General features: G+C 37.6%; 2 long non-coding RNA genes across 2 annotated transcripts; both read left to right on the top strand.

The window, feature by feature from the left end:
* The first annotated feature begins 10,546 nt into the window (after nucleotides 1-10,546).
* LOC120526852 lies at nucleotides 10,547-11,224 on the top strand. Its single transcript, XR_005633195.1, has 3 exons — nucleotides 10,547-10,922; nucleotides 11,010-11,073; nucleotides 11,161-11,224. It is a non-coding gene; the product is annotated as an uncharacterized LOC120526852 (long non-coding RNA).
* A 304-nt stretch (nucleotides 11,225-11,528) lies between these two features.
* LOC120526851 lies at nucleotides 11,529-12,055 on the top strand. The gene is made up of 2 exons (XR_005633194.1): nucleotides 11,529-11,753; nucleotides 11,957-12,055. It is a non-coding gene; the product is annotated as an uncharacterized LOC120526851 (long non-coding RNA).
* Nucleotides 12,056-16,090: the final 4,035 nt, after the last annotated feature.

The raw sequence follows: 16,090 nt of genomic DNA, 5'->3' as shown, positions 1-16,090 counted from the left end.
AGCATATACAGTAGCAGTGAAAAATATATTGAACAGAGTAGAACTATATGAAAAATATATTAAAGTATAATTGCACTTCCACTGTGTGTCATTAATGGTGGTGGGTAGTGTTGATCAGCGAATTTTGCCCAAGGGTTATTCACAGAAAATTTGCTATGTTCGCGTTCACCCTTGCTTGTCAAATTCTTTACTGATAATTCAGCTGGTTTAGGGAAACTTTTCTTTCCATAATGCTTTGCAAGGCCAGCATGACGTCCCCCGGAGCTGTAACAGCCAACATTGGATGGGTCCGCACCCAGGTATATAATGCTGATCATTTGCATTACAGACTGGTTATGAATCTCTCACTACATTCTTTCTTTTTGATCTCACAGAGGCACGGTTGCACAATGGATGAAAAGCACACAGTCACTCTCACAGTTTTCATTGTGAGCCTACTGGCTGACACACTACAGATTTGAACACTGGGAGAAACTTAGGATTAGCAAAGAAAATGCATATATAAACAGAACATGCAGACATCATGGAAACCAAAGGTGCTAAGGCAGCTGGTGAACTACTATAGCATCAGTTTTCAAGCCAGTTTTTTACATTTTCCTTAAAAACAAATGCTATAAAATGTAAAGCCATAAAGGCACATTAATACTGTGTATCACTCAAACTCAGTTTAAGGAGCATAAGAGATAAGTAAACAATCCAGGTTCTCACATTTTATTCTTATGAAATATGTACAGCATAACTAACAAGTTATATCTGATTGTCACCAAATGTGCAGGTGGATCTTCAAGTTCCACACCAGTATAAGAGAAGGAGGCACGTGCCCTGTGCATGCTCAATTAGCCATGTGGAGAATGAAAACAAACCTTGAAAGAGCCTGACCCAACTCCCTAAAACGCAGGAAACTCTATGAAATAATTATAACGAAAGGTTTATTAGTATGTACAAGACTTTTTTTATCTTTTTGATAGAAGAAAATGCTGCAAAGCATCAGCACAGACAGTTTGGAGAGTCTTCAGCATGACTTCAAAAAAAAAAAAACAGAACAAGCTACTGGCTTTAATCATGACATGCCACTTTGAATTTTCTGCCTTTAACTCTTTTGGAGTTGATTTTTTTTGCTTCTCTCCCAGGGCTGAATATTTTTCCAAAACCTCAATTTACTGAAAAGCACATAAAGCAATAGTATCTCATATAAATCAAGATAAAACTTCTATTGCTGTGTGCATTGCCCTGCACACTATCACGGCAGTGGAGGTGCTGGGTGGGCGAGGGCAGCAAGCTGCTGCAAGATGGTTTTCTGAAAAGCACACAAAGCAATGGCTTCTCACATAAATCAAAATAAAACAACTAATATATTTTTTCTGACTGTTGACTATGATTTCGGCATTTCCACTTTGCTTTGATGAAATATACATTGCAGCGTCTTTGACTGTGTTCTTTGTTTGTTGATCTCCAGGAAGCACGACGGTAAACTGATTGGCACTGCTGCCATACAGCTCAGGTCACCTTTTTGGCAACAATAATTAGTCTAATATAATTGGCAGACATTTCCTTAATGCTCAGGGGTACTGATGATTGCACCATTATAATACAGACAAATATAGTTCATTTAATCTGTCCTCAATGACTTCAATGCATTTTGTTGAGTTATCTGAACTTGAGGCGATGCAAACACTGCACAGTTCGCTTATCTCTTGTGGTGGGTAATACTGGAGCACTTCAGGGAACAGTCCTGTCTCCCTTCCTGTTTACCCTCTACAGAACAGATTTCCAGCACTAGCCATCTATAAAAACTTTCAGATATTTCCTACATCTAGGCAGAATTAATAATGGAGACAAGTAAGAGTACAGGAAAGTTGTGGAGGGCTTTGTCTTGTCGTGGAACAACCTGCAACTCAACATCAGCAAGACAAATTGCCGGACTTCCAATGTGCCAAGAAGCCTCAGAGACCTGACAACATTCAGGGGGAGAATGTGCAAGTGGTGCTGCGCTACAAGTACCTGGGTATTCACACAAACAACAAACTAGACTGCTCTGACCAGCGCCAGAGCAGATTGTACTTGCTAAGGAGGTTCAGGTATTTTGATGCGTGCAGCAAGCTGTTGGAAATTTTCTAACAGTCCATAGTAGCTAGTGTGGTGTTCTATGCTGTAGTCTCCTGTGAAAGCAACCTGAGCACCAAAGAAGCACAATGCCTGAACAGTTATCGGGAAAGCCTTCTCCTTGGACACACACAGAGCTGTTGTGAAAAAGAGGATGATGGCAGAACTGGATCCTATTAAGAAAAATCCTCTACAGTACACCCCCTCCAGAAAGTGTTCAATTGGAATTTCTGTCTATATGAACTGACATAGTCAGAGGTGCCCAAAAGGGCCAATGGAATGTCATATTAAACATCTGAAATAGTACTATAACAGTGGAAGAGAGATTTCACTCTCTAAAATTGCACATTTCACCAGCTGTTTTTATTTTGGGAGCTCATATACAAAAGTGGATTATTAAAGCTACCCAAGATAATAATTTTGGAATCTGGGTATTCATTCTCAGCAGCTAATACTTCATCAGCTAAGATCTCTATTACAACTGTGCTATTTTATTGACAAAGCACATTAACTCCAATTAGAATGACAAAAATGAATTCTCTCAGCAAGTAAAATTGTTTGCAATTGTCAGAAATTTCACATGAGGTGAGCAACTTCTTCCCAGCACTTTAATATTTGTGAATCATGAATTGTTAGTAAAGAAACACCTTCCACCACCTTTATGTTTGTTGTAATGATCATAATTGCAACCAGTTCTAAATCAGTCAGCCAAGTTTCTGTAAATAAAAAACACTGAAACCAGTGAGTAGTGAATTATAAGTAATCAAAGCTTGTGGATTCATTACAGTACATTTGGAGGAAACATACCCAGTAGCAGTGGGCAAATGCATCTCAGCATTGCAGCCCCGCTTTCTTCCTCTAATGCTGGTTGCACTCTGGCTGTGTCTTCCTGTCCATTTAGTTCCCCTGTCACACTAAGTGGAGATCAGATATGTAGCTAAAATCTTTCATGTTGATGTCGAAAGAAAATGCAAGAATCCATTTGGCATGGAATATCTTACTTGCAATAAATAGGCATGGGTATAAATTCAATAAAAAACTACATTTACAAACAAATGTGACAAAATACCTCTGGTAGTAACACCTTGCTGCCATCCTTTGGCACCATCTTCTTTTTAATCTTCTATAAATACAAAAGTACTGAAAGAACTTCTTGGGGTCATTATTCAGTTTTCTGCAGTATTTCTCTCCAGGCGCCTTTTAGCCTTCCTCATATCCTTTTTAACTATTGCTTTCATACTCTTATATGCCCTACAATTTGCACTGGAGTTGTTAGTCTTACAATATATGCCTTATACAGTTGTTTGTAACTTACTTTTTATCTCCTTATTTATCCACTTTAGAGTTTTCTTTAATTTCTTACTGCTTTTACATTTTGGGATAGAACTTGTCCTGCATTATATGCAAAATACTTTTAAACTTGCCCAGATTTTTTTAACTGTCCCCACACTTAACAGCGTTGGTGCATTAATATACTGTGTTAAAAAGCAGTCACTGACTACATCGACGGTTGGCATGCATTACTATCTCAATAGGATACCAGGCAGCCATGCAGGAGTTGTCATGAACTACTCTCCGGATGGGATATCTAGTCTAGACTTTTGCCCCTATAGGACACCAAGAGACCTGTACTCTGATCTTTGGTCACATATACGAACATTCCTCTCAAGGATTTTTCTGTAACATTCCTCTCAAGGATTTTTCTGTAACCTGGAAGTATTTTCTAGCATGATGGAAGACTTGAAGGAACAATCTTTAAAAAGACCTTCAATCCCTCTGCCAGGTGAGCTTGGAGTCTGGAAAATAAAACAGAAAATGGCTCACCTGACAAGAGGTAGTAAGGTAACATTGACAATTTAAAGAGGAGCATACTTTTATTGTTTATATTTTAATAGTAAACTATTCTGTGTCCTTCTATTTTATCCTTGCAGCATAAACTCCTGATAATAAATTCCTATTTTTGATTTAACTTTATTGCGTCTGGGCATCATTCTGGGTTAGGAGTCACTTGAGACTGCCCCCCACCTCCACAGGTCACATTGGGCAGAAACAAAATTTTGTCACAGGCTATAACAGGAAATATGTGTCACTTCTCACTATCTATAGAGATGTAACCTAAAACGGTTCAAATTCTGTATCCTGCATGGTTCGTTAGCTCCCTTGGAATGAGTTCTTTTGTAATCTATCTATCTATATGAATATGAAATTAAAAGGCGATAAACTTCCCTTAGTGATGCGGCAGTAAGAAATCACATAAGAAAAAATAACTTTGCTTTCTTTAATGACAGCTTATGCTGCATAACAGACGAAGGAAGCCAATGGCAAGAACCCAGTTCAGGAGTGGGGGCCTGATTTGTAGAGTCTGCCATTTTCGCCATGCAGTGGAAGGATTTTCAGGATCAGATGATGTTATCTTCAATCCGTCCGTCAGCTTCAAAGGTGTGCCGGGCAATGTTCGAAGGCTTTATACTCTTTCTTTATGTGCAGGCCCCCACTTCGATGAATCATGCCATTCTCAATAAGGCAACAGAGGATACAATTTCATGCTGACTTTGATACTTAGTATACAATTGCCATCAGTCTGAGTGCCCATTTCGCAGTTTTCCCTAACTGTCTTGTCTTAAAATGCTTGCCTAGCAGTTCTTATATGGTGAATCCTTGTGCTAAATCTGGCTCGGTGTCAACTGTGCATGTGAGTAGAAAAGGCATATTTATAAAATGCATTTGCAAAAGCACAGTGACATATTAAACTTATACACTTATAAAACCATCTTTGGGTAATAAACCAGACTCTAAAAGATCCCAAGTGTAGCAGGTTCTGTACCAAACAAAGTTTCCTTTGATATCATATTTGAATTATTTTTCTGAAAAATCTGATAAATTCTTCTGAAGGCAACAATTTTTCTTTTAATAATCAATATTAGTTTAATTCAATTTTGAACATTACCATTAGTGAGTAAATTTTTACTGTATTTAAGGACATTTTAGGTGTATCTTATTAGTCAGTGGAGAACTTTTAATACCATTTTAGTATCTTTTAATTTATTTAAAATCATTCTTCCATTATTTTATGGATCCAAGAGTGCTATCATACAACACAATATTCATATCTTTGATGCATGATGCAATGGGTCCATATTCGCCTAACATAATGGGTGAAGTGCTATGTTTGCTATGGTCATAGTTCTTCATATACAGTGAACCCTTGACTTACGAACTCAATTTGTTCGCGAGGGCTGGTTGTAACTCAAGTTGGTTGTAAGTCAAGACTATTATTCCCATAAGAAATAATGGAAATACCCATACTGCGCTCCGAACCTCCCACAGCAACACTTACTTAACCTTTTTATAATAAAAAAGGGTTGTATAATGCAAATAATTTACCAAAACACCAATAATTTTTCTAATGTACTAACCAAAAAGTTATAAAAAGTGCCTAGCCTACCAGAAACAACAATTTCATATTGTTAATTTGACATCTTTGGGCTGAAGGAAGGGAGGAGGTGGAGAATGAAACGGAAGGTGGTTATTGTTTAGAAGGAGCCTCCTTATGCAAATCTTTTCTTTGTAAAATTGTTGAGATGGTGGATTTTGACATGCTATACATATTAGCGAGATCGGTCACGAACACCACTCTCATATTTCCGCACAATTTCCTTCTTCGTTTTGATTGTGATCGCTGTTTCTAAAGTTAATAATGACAGTAGTCGAGCACTCAGTTCACTCAGTTCACAAAGCTGGCCGTATTGTGAACTGCTGTAACAATACACTCCAAAGCAAGCCGTTGCTGACTCAGCCTGATGACATCATCATGTGCCGCGCCAGCCCGCTAGCTAACATCCCTTAACAATCGCTTTCTTTACCTTCGTTACCTTCTATTCCTTCCTTAGCAATTATGCGTCTTGCTTGCCATGGTCTTAGTGAATTATATATATAGATAAATCACTGCACTGACCGAAATTATGTCCACAAACACATGTATCTGGGCTCCAACTGAGGCTTACGAACTCTTGGCTGTTTGTTTACAATTGATACCCGTGACCGCATTTGGGTCGTAACGCAAGATGTTGGTCGTAAATCAAAACAAAAATTTTGGTCGTAAATCAAGTTGTTCGCATGTCAGGCCGGTCGTATGTCAAGGGTCGGCTGTATATGAAGCGGCTCTTAGCAACAGGATGATTGTTAGCTCACTGATATTTTGTAATGGCTGGGTGCTGTATTTTTTCTGTTTCTTCTCTGAAAATTCAGAACCACATTTTCACCTCTGCCAGGGCATTTAACGTATCATTACGTAATTTTTCACATAATTTGATTTTCAGCCGCTGCCTGATTTTTTGATTGTTTGTATTTTTCTTTTTTTATTGTAGTGGTTATTTTTGTTTGCTATCTTTTAGGAAGGCTTTTGTATGTTGAGAACTGGGAAACCTATGTTGTCTGATTAAATTTCTTTGCAATTTGTTTTGATTTTACAGGAGTTTTATATTTCAAAACCTTACTTTTCAAACTTTAATTTCAAGTATTAGTTCACATTTTATTCCTTGCCTTGAAATACTGTAGTTTTTTTTTTTTCCATCTTATTTCTAACCACATTATATTCTCACATTGAAAGTTGCTGCAAATGAGCTGTTATGGGATCTTGCCTGATAGCTAGTGACTTGTGGTATAGCGGGTTCACAGCTCGCTGAGCAAAGGCCATTTCTTTTAATAAATAATCGCCGCACTCGAGACGGTTTCGTGAGGGGGCGTAGTGGTTGTGGCATGCCGCGGGGTGATCTGCGGTGTGGGCGTTTCTCACCGAGTGCACAGGTGAGGAACTGCCCACATCCGTGATTATTCCCATGGAAAATTTGTCACAGCTGCTATGGCCCCTCGCATTATAAAAAAAGAAGCGCGAGTCGGTTAAGGGGATCAGGAAAAAAACGAGAAGTAAAGAAACGGAGGTAGGAAGCAGGCGAGCAAATGCTCGCAGGCAGCTGAAGGCAGCCTGGGTGTTTGGCCAACACCCGGGAGAAGTGGTTGTGGTCGTCCCCGCAGAAGTTTGTTTCGTAGGGCGGGAGTGACCGGGAAGGTGCAGGACTCTCCGCAGACGGTAGCGGGAGTCGGGACTTGGGACGCAGTGTCCCTAACATGAGAGCTTTGGCCGTTAAGGGATTCCCAAGTCGCTGTCCGGAGGAGCCGACTGGAGCCAAGGATCGGTGAGGCAACTGACAGCAGGAGCAGAAGTAGGCAATAAGAAGGTCCGCTGCATTGAGAGCGTCTCACCTGTTGCAAAGCCCAACCGGGAGAAACAGGTGAGACGCCAACGCTAGAGAGAAGGGTATGGCTGCAGCCTGCAATACCTAGGAATTTAGACACGGAACGCCCTTCATATCACGGAACGCCCCAGCACTAGTCACGGAACGCCCTCTGATGTCAGTTTCGAGACGTCATCATTGTTTTTGTCGGAGTCCGGAGGAATGGTGGACTTAGAATATATCTTTCTAAAAGAGTTTCGAGGAAAGAAGAAGAGTTTGTGTTGGAAATTAAGATGGCAGTGAGTTTGTTGCAAGTTGTACTAGTATTAGGTAATATTATACTTTACTGCTAGGGTACGAATTATACCACAGTGTAATAAAGATGTTGAATCAACTTTCAGGTTCCGTGCAGTACTAAGCGCTCTAAGAAAGTATTAACAGTTAAACAACAAACAGAATGGTTTGTGTAGCTAATTGTTACAGGGCTAATCGGAATACTCGATTCTGAGTAGTAAATCGACGGATTCAGCAGTCAATAATTTTTATAACAATTGTTATAATATGCAATTGACCGTTGTTGAGTATAATTAACCATAGCGCAGTGTAACGGACTGTAATCAAATATAAGTGACCGTGATTAAGTACTTATAATTGCCAGAATATCATTCACCATTTGTCCTGTATATCACGTATATGCAAGTTAATCAGAAGCAAAACCAGTAACCTGGTATTTTAGATATCAAAATATATTTCAGAAAGACAATACAGAGAGATTGAGCCATTATAAGGTAATGTTCCACAGAAAGCTTATTGTTTGCATAATTTTCTAAGACAAACACAGTTAATAATGGATATACTGGTTTTCAATTATAGTAATGTTGGTAGTCTGAAGTTTGAATATACTTAGGTCACTTTAGATGATCTTTTTTCATAGTTCTGTATATATATTTACAGTACATAACTGAACATTTTAATAAGTAGCTACAAACAAAGGGCAAGTGTGAATGCAATATTCAATTTCCTTCAGTTCAAGAAAGTTCAAATTAGATTGTAGACAATAATGAGGAAAAGAACAGCCAGGATAGAATATTATTATTATTATTATTAGTATTAATATTATTATTATAATTATTATTATTATTATTATTTATTTTATAAAGTTCTTTCAATGATAGTACAGTTTGTTTGAACTCTTAAAACAATATTAAATGTTTCATGCCCACCTCTCCTGCATTCTTCAAAAATACTGCTTTTGAAGTTTTTTTTCAATTGAAATAAAGTAAAGTGATTGTCCTCGTGCATGTTTGTCAGTTTTAAGAACTTTATATTTATTTTATATTCACCAGAGACACATATTGAAGACCACAGAGGAACCTACAGTTGTGTTTGGTGCTCAGGAGTTTGCTTGTCTGTTTTGCTATAAAAGATCAGATTCTGCAGGCATCATCAGCCACTTACAGAGCCACAGCAGGACAGTAGTTGTTCATGGAGGGATGTGAAGTGCTCTAGAAGATATCTTGTAACTTGTAAAATTTGATTAATTGACACTTTTAATACACTATAATGCAGCTAGATATTCACCTTAACAACATGATTTTATTTGACAAAATAGTATACTGTGTACTTTTTAACCTTTTGAAAAGCTAGCTTTGAATAATTTTATATTAATTCATGACTGTGTATTAACAATTTTCTCTTTTAAAATATTTAGTAGAATATGACAAAGTTCATACTACAAATACTTTAATTTTTCAGAATGTAAGTGTGGAATTACATTGCCTACAATTGACAGGCAACATATAGTATATTTTCATACATTTTTAAAAGCATCATTGACAGAATCTTTAATTAGTTTGTTCTGTTTAAAAGAATAATAGGACAGGATTTGCTTGTTTTACCTCTATTAAATTTAAGGATTATCTGAATTTCTTTCATTAAGTTTTAAATGTTTAGCAAAATAATTCTGAATATTAACCTTTTTTTCTTTGTACTGTTTCAGGTTTTAAAATATACAAGTGTTCACTGAACTGCCAGGGATCAGGCCATTACCATTGCTGTTATTGTCAGAAAACAGTAGTTCATAAAGATCAGTTCCTCAGGCACTTGTCAGATTGTGGCAAAGGTCCTAAAGTGCTCCCTCTGCCCTCCATGCCCATGGCACGGTCACCACCCAGCCTCTTCCCTCCATGCCCACAGCACCGTCACCACCCAGTCTCTGTCCTCCGTGCCCATGGCACGGTCACCACCAGTCTCTGCCCTCCGTGCCCACTGCACCAGTCACTGCCCAGCCTCTGCCATCTGAGTTCAAGTTCGTTGTTCTTGATCTTTGTTCAACTGTTCAGTCCCAGTGTTCAAAAGTTTTAATGTTCTTTTTTTATATCTTTGTTCATATGTTCAGTTCACTCAGTTTGAACCTCAGCCCAAATCTCCCAAAATTAGCATTTTAGCAGGACTGTTCCTTATTTACTCTGTTATTTCTGTTACCTAGTGATGACTGCTGCCCATTTGAACTATTCTTCTTTAAATAATTTGATCCTAATAGTTTTCACTAGGTGGCACAGTGGTAGCGCTGCCCCTGCGTGGAGTTTGCATGTTCTCCCCTGTCTGCATGGGTTTCCTCCCACAGTCCAAAGACATGCAAGTTAGGTGGATTGGCGATTCTAAATTGGCCCGAGTGTGTGCTTGGTGTGTGTTTGTGTGTGTCCTGTGGGTTGGCACCCTGCCCGGGATTGGTTCCTGCCTTGTGCCCTGTGTTGGCTGGGATTGGCTCCAGCAGACCCCCGTGACTGTGTGTTCAGATTCAGCGGGTTGGAAAATGGATGAATGGATAGTTTTCACTAAGCTATTTTGGAAGAGCTGTGTAAATAACTTGTAATGGCACAGTGGTAAAACATCCTCAAGGTTCTAAAATATTTGTAATAGTGTGCTGTGGTCTCATGTGTGAAGCCAAAGTCACTCCCTTTATAAATTATTTGTTCATTTAAAAGTTGCTAGAGATTATATTATCTGATGTTCACTATTTCTCTACCTGTTCTATTACTAATAATTCTACTCTTGTAATCTGAAATGAATATCATTGTCATAAAAAGTGATGAAAGGCTCCAGCTACATTTTGGTTAAGTAATTCTTTCTTCTGTGTGATAAAATTATTAATTGCCACATTTTCAGAATTAAATATTATTAATCCAGTTCTACAATGATATTCCATCTGCAAAGTTCATATCAACTTTGTTTTTAATATATATTAATATAATATAAATCAATTTTGACAAAACAAATTTTATCTGTAGGAAAATTGCCTCTAAAATAATGCCAGGTAGCTGGAAAGAACCACAGAAGAAGGTAATGTAAATATAAATGTGTGTTGCTAGTATAAGACAAAAAACACACACAGATATCTCCTTTACTAATCACCTCTTCATATGATCGAATCTACACAAACAGACTGACAGCCTGGACTGCTCAGGGTAAGTGGAGGACACTCTGCCAGTAGTAAGATGTAAATGTTGATTTAAAATAATAACTTGCTTTTTTATTTAGTATGCTCTCTACATTGCCACTGGAAGAGCATTTGATTTCAGTCAGGTCAGTGGTTTAAGTGTAATATTTGTTTGAATATTGTGATTTTTTATTCATAGAATTTATTGTAATTTCCCAATTTACATTTTTTAGGAAGACATGCCAAAAATTAGAAGATGGTGGTGTCATCTCTTACTTCACAAAGCCAGCATTAAAGGTGTGTAACTTTTCAAGCTTTTTAAGGGAAGATCAGTTATAAGAATTTGTCAGCTTACAGTATTTCTAAATTTTTTTTATCTTCCAGCCAAGACTTCGGTCTTCACTTTCCACACGAGAAGAAGGACATTCTGTGCCCCACGGGCAGTGCTGTAATTATCAGTTGAAAAGCTTTCTGACACTAATTTTAATATTAGAACTTCACAAAAGACTTTGACCAACTGGTCACACAGCAGATCTCCAGTGAGGCTGTCAGTAACTTGTGTCTCTCGTCAGCCCTGTGGTGTGTCAGTGGCGTTATGGGGGCAGAGAATGGTGGTCTTAAAAAGGAGGGTTTTGTGTGCTTGTGCTCTAACTGATTTATTAAATGGCAATTATTTCTGCTTCCAGCAATTCCAGACAAGATAGGAAAGAGCAAGGACTTTTCTCCCCACCCTTCTTTCCATTACTAAAGAATATGAAAATGTTGACTGAATTATTTATGCCAGTACAATCATATTAAGCATATTTATGGTTACATTTAGTTAGCAAATTGTACCTCACAAAGGCACAGTCCTGTCAGGTATGTAGTGAAATGACTCTTATGGCACAGCCAATGCCTTAAAGGTGATGACTTTCTTTTTCCTTTTCAATATCATTCAGAAATCAACCAGTCTAGAATGGAGTGATTGTTTGCTTCAGGTAAACACTTTCCATTATGTATAACTTTTTAGATGTAGCATTTCTATTGTAATATGTTTGGGTGAATGTTTCAGCAGTTTTAAAGCATGCTTACTAAACTGGGAACAATTAAATTACATATTATTTGAAATTATGATATTTGAAATGATGAATTTGGCCTTCACAAGTGACAATGCTGTGTAATTGGACTCTTTGTCTTTCAGGGACTCACTTCAGTACAATTCCAGTAGACGTTCAGATTGAACTGAAATGGGTCTTACAGCAATGTATTAGTAAAAAAAATGAATGCTTTTTTCACTACAGAGCACTTAGTCATTTTGAATTATTTGTGCACTTTCTGAATGGTTTCTAACTAGACATGACATTCCCTTGAAGATGAACTGCTGTGGTTGTACACTGGAGTTTATTTTTTCTTTTCACTCCACCTCATGCCTACAGGCAGTAGAGACAAAAGCGAGAGAAATCAATTGAGCTAAGCATTCCTATGACATGCTGTGGTCATATTGGTGTGTTCATTTCATAAGCCAATTTGATTGTTCTTTGAGTAAAAGTGGAGTTAATATATTGATATTCCTAATAAAGTACTTGGCAGTATTTTTTTTTTTTCTATTTCATAAAAAAAGTCTTCATTGATCCAAAACATCCTAACTGCTTGTGACTGGCTGGATGCCAACAAAGACCAACTTGTTGGGACAGTCCTCCGGCCAAGAATTCTGGAAATGGACGAGGATGAAGTTACATACACAATTGAAAAATAAGAACAAAGGGGAGACGATGAAGAGACTGAAGAAGTCATGTCCACCTTCTTATTTACTTTTGAATGCCTGAAGGACATGAACTTTTTTCTTGATGAGATACGGGTTAAAAAAATATTCCCATCAGTTGCTGCTGTTCGACGAATTAGATTTTTGTGTTTTTTTTTTTCATGTGGAAAAAACCTACCGTGATGTCATTTTGTTCAGTGGACTTGATCAGTGATTCACTGTAAAGAAAAGTGGGGATGGACTGGCTTTCTGACCTGCTTCAATAGTTCATTGTCTACTGAAATGACCAATGTAATGGATGGAGGACACAGATGGATGTCCCAACTGGGATTGTGTGCTTTATTTCTTTAAAATAAATTCATATTTGAACCTGGATCTTATGTGTGTGTGTGTGGTTGTGTGAAGGGTTTGGGTGCTAAAATGCCCCCACAGGTTACACTCCCTATGTGGTTATTATAACAGTGTGTTTTGATACATCACTTTAATTTTCAAAACCTAGACTGTTGGCTTGCAAGTTCAAGAAGGAGTCTAATTAAAAGCAAAAATTAGTTGGGGGGAAAAAATGTACAGCCCCTGGGACTGAATATGGGAACTACTGTATGAAACAATGCCATGTTACAAATCAGGATTATTATATATATATATATATATAATGATAATGTGTGTGTCCGGACACCACACCAGCTCCATCATTAAAAATGCTGCTGACATCACCATCATAGGCCTGATCACCACCAATGATTAAATGGCTTGCAGACAAGAGGTCTACCTGCTGACTCAGTGGTCCCAGGACAATCTGACCTTTCATGGCCAAAATTTAAGGAGCAGGTCATAGACTTCAGAGAATGGATTAAGCTGTGGTTTGTTTTTGTGGGGTGCTGTGGAAATGGTGAGCTTGTTTAAATTTCGTACAGTAACAATCACTGATGAATTGAGGAGGGAACAGCATGGTTTGCCTATTGCCAAGTTCACCAATGCCTTCCTGAGATGTCTCACATGTGCTGTCTGGAGTCCATCTTCACTGGCGGCATCACATCCTGGTAGGGCACACACGCGAGGGTGGTAAATGCCACAAACTATTACTGGCACCCAGCTGCCTTCTGTCCAGGATATCTAGAAGACATTCTGCTAAGATTATTACACACTCGGCCATCCTGCACAAGTGTTTTTCTTAATCCTCCCTTCTGGCAAATAGTAAAGAACCAATGGCGCTAAGTATGGCTTGAAAGAAAGTGTTTAGTTAAAGAGTTACTGAACAGCCAATCATAATAAGAAATGTAAGAAAAAGACTAGGTATAAATATTTGTAATATACCTGAATATATATATCTACTGTAAATTGTATTCTATATCTTTGTTGTGTTTTATTATATTATTACTGTTCTGAGAGGCATGTACAGTAAATAACAATATTATTGTACTGTATGCACAAGACAATAAATACTGTATGTTTAATGATGAGATCACCTCGGGATAATTCCCTGCTGAAAGCACACTGTAACTGATCCACTATTTATTATTATTAGTAGTTGTAACAGTTTTTGATATTTATAAAAATTTTACAAAGACGACGACTCAAAGACAGTTTGAGTTTATGTTGGTATAAGTTGGGTCTTTGCAATCAAATTAAATGTTGCACAAAAGGTTTAAGAACAATCACGATTGTCTCAAACTGAAAAGTTAAAAAATGTAAAATTATATAAAATCTACTGGCTGTCACATGCCTTTCAATTGATATGGACATGACATCCAGTATTTCACACATGCAGCTTTTAGTAATGAAAACGTTGATGGATCAAATCAATAAATAAATGACTGTTTCCTAAAATGTTTCCTTGTCAGTTTTAAAACTAATTTTATATGTAGCGCTGTTTTTGAAAACCTTCTAAAAATAATGAAGCTTTATTATTGTTTCACATGTGTATAATTTGCTAGTGGGAATATAAAATACATTTATAGATTGAAAATCTATAGGTATGAGTTTCATGAGGCACATTCCGTTTGAAACACTGGATAGTAATAAGATTTGTTACTTTTACTATAATGTAACACTTCAGGGAAAACGTAATGAACAACCATTCAAAATAGTAAAAAAAAACAACATAAAACTGTACTTTATATCGACGAAGTGTTAGAATCATGAAAGAGCTTAGAATGATTTGATAGCATAAGTATGAAACTGGAAGTCATTTATGTTTGACCAGATAGAAAACTGTTGTAATTTGTACAACTACAGCATCTACAGCATTCTGTACAACGAGCGCGTCAACACTGTCTCGCAGAGGGCATGATACGAGTGACGCTGGGAAAGGGCGTTATGATAAATTGCGTCATTACATGCGTGTGTACTATGTTGTGCTCTGAAGGGCGTTCCGTGACTGAACCTATGGGCATTCCGTGATATGGAGGGCGTTCCGTGAGGTATTGCAGTCTGCAGCGTGACTCTGTTGACGCTAGACGCTAGTTTTAAAAGAAGGCACCGGGCTTGTTTTTAAAGACTGCTTCCTGATCGTTTTCACCTTTGGTTTTAAAGGATGGATTTTCTTATTGTTTTAACCTCCACGTTTTCATTTAATGGATTATTTATTTGAACTTGGAAAACACTGCACTTTATTTATTGAACACTCTGTTTTGAATTCATGTTAATAAAAGCACTTCTGCACTTTTTGTACCATCCCCTTGCACAGTTGTCATTGCCTACACTGATTAGCTCATCGGTGACATTACCGACGGTGTTGGGTTCAGGGCTTCCTGTATAGCAATGGGAGCGTGGAGCCAGAACCCACATCGTCACATGACTGCCCTCCTGATTTGAGATTATAAATTTACAATGCAGCGGCTTTCTCCAATATATCAGTTCAACCACTGAATCGGTACTTGTGGGAAGTTTACTGCATTATTTGAAACACTGGTTTTGACTCTTGCTGTTTTTGCCTTATTGTTTTGGCTCTGATTATTAAATAGGTGAATAATTTTTGCAACTCAGTTCTTACTGTGATCATAGTTAAGTCCTCCAGTTAGAAAAGCAAGATTTTGTATTCTGAAAAGTTTCTCTTCTTTATATTGTTTTACTGTCTTTAAGCAAAAAGGGGGAAGTTGGTTTGGAAAGAAAGACGGGTGGTTGGCATTCACTACATGTTAATAAAACACATCCTTGTAAAATCAAGCATAAGATCTTTGTAATTAACTAAACTTTCCAGGCTAATGACATTGCCAGTTGTTTTATACAATGTACAGATTTCTCCTTTGTATCTCCCAGATAATATCAAGATCAGCACATACAGTATGCTTTTCAATGTTGTGTATTTATTTGTTTAACTTTTTGCCTGCTGGTTGTGAAGACATAATAATTCAGGTCTCCAGTCTTCTTGTTGTATTGTGCAGCTCATTTAGTCTGTACAGCAGCTACAATTATTTAATGTTTACATGAGTAAACCTCCTTTGCTAACAAGAATTAGTCTGCATAGGGAATAATGATCAGGTAGCCTTTATCTGTCAGCTAGACAAACCACCTGGCTGTTATGCTTAATGTGATGTTTTCATGAAGTAACCTAGAGAAGAGACAAACTCATTA

The sequence above is a fragment of the Polypterus senegalus genome, chromosome 3 (assembly GCF_016835505.1).
Source record: "Polypterus senegalus isolate Bchr_013 chromosome 3, ASM1683550v1, whole genome shotgun sequence".
NCBI lineage: Eukaryota > Metazoa > Chordata > Cladistia > Polypteriformes > Polypteridae > Polypterus > Polypterus senegalus.
This window is presented reverse-complemented; position numbering and strand designations above follow the sequence as displayed.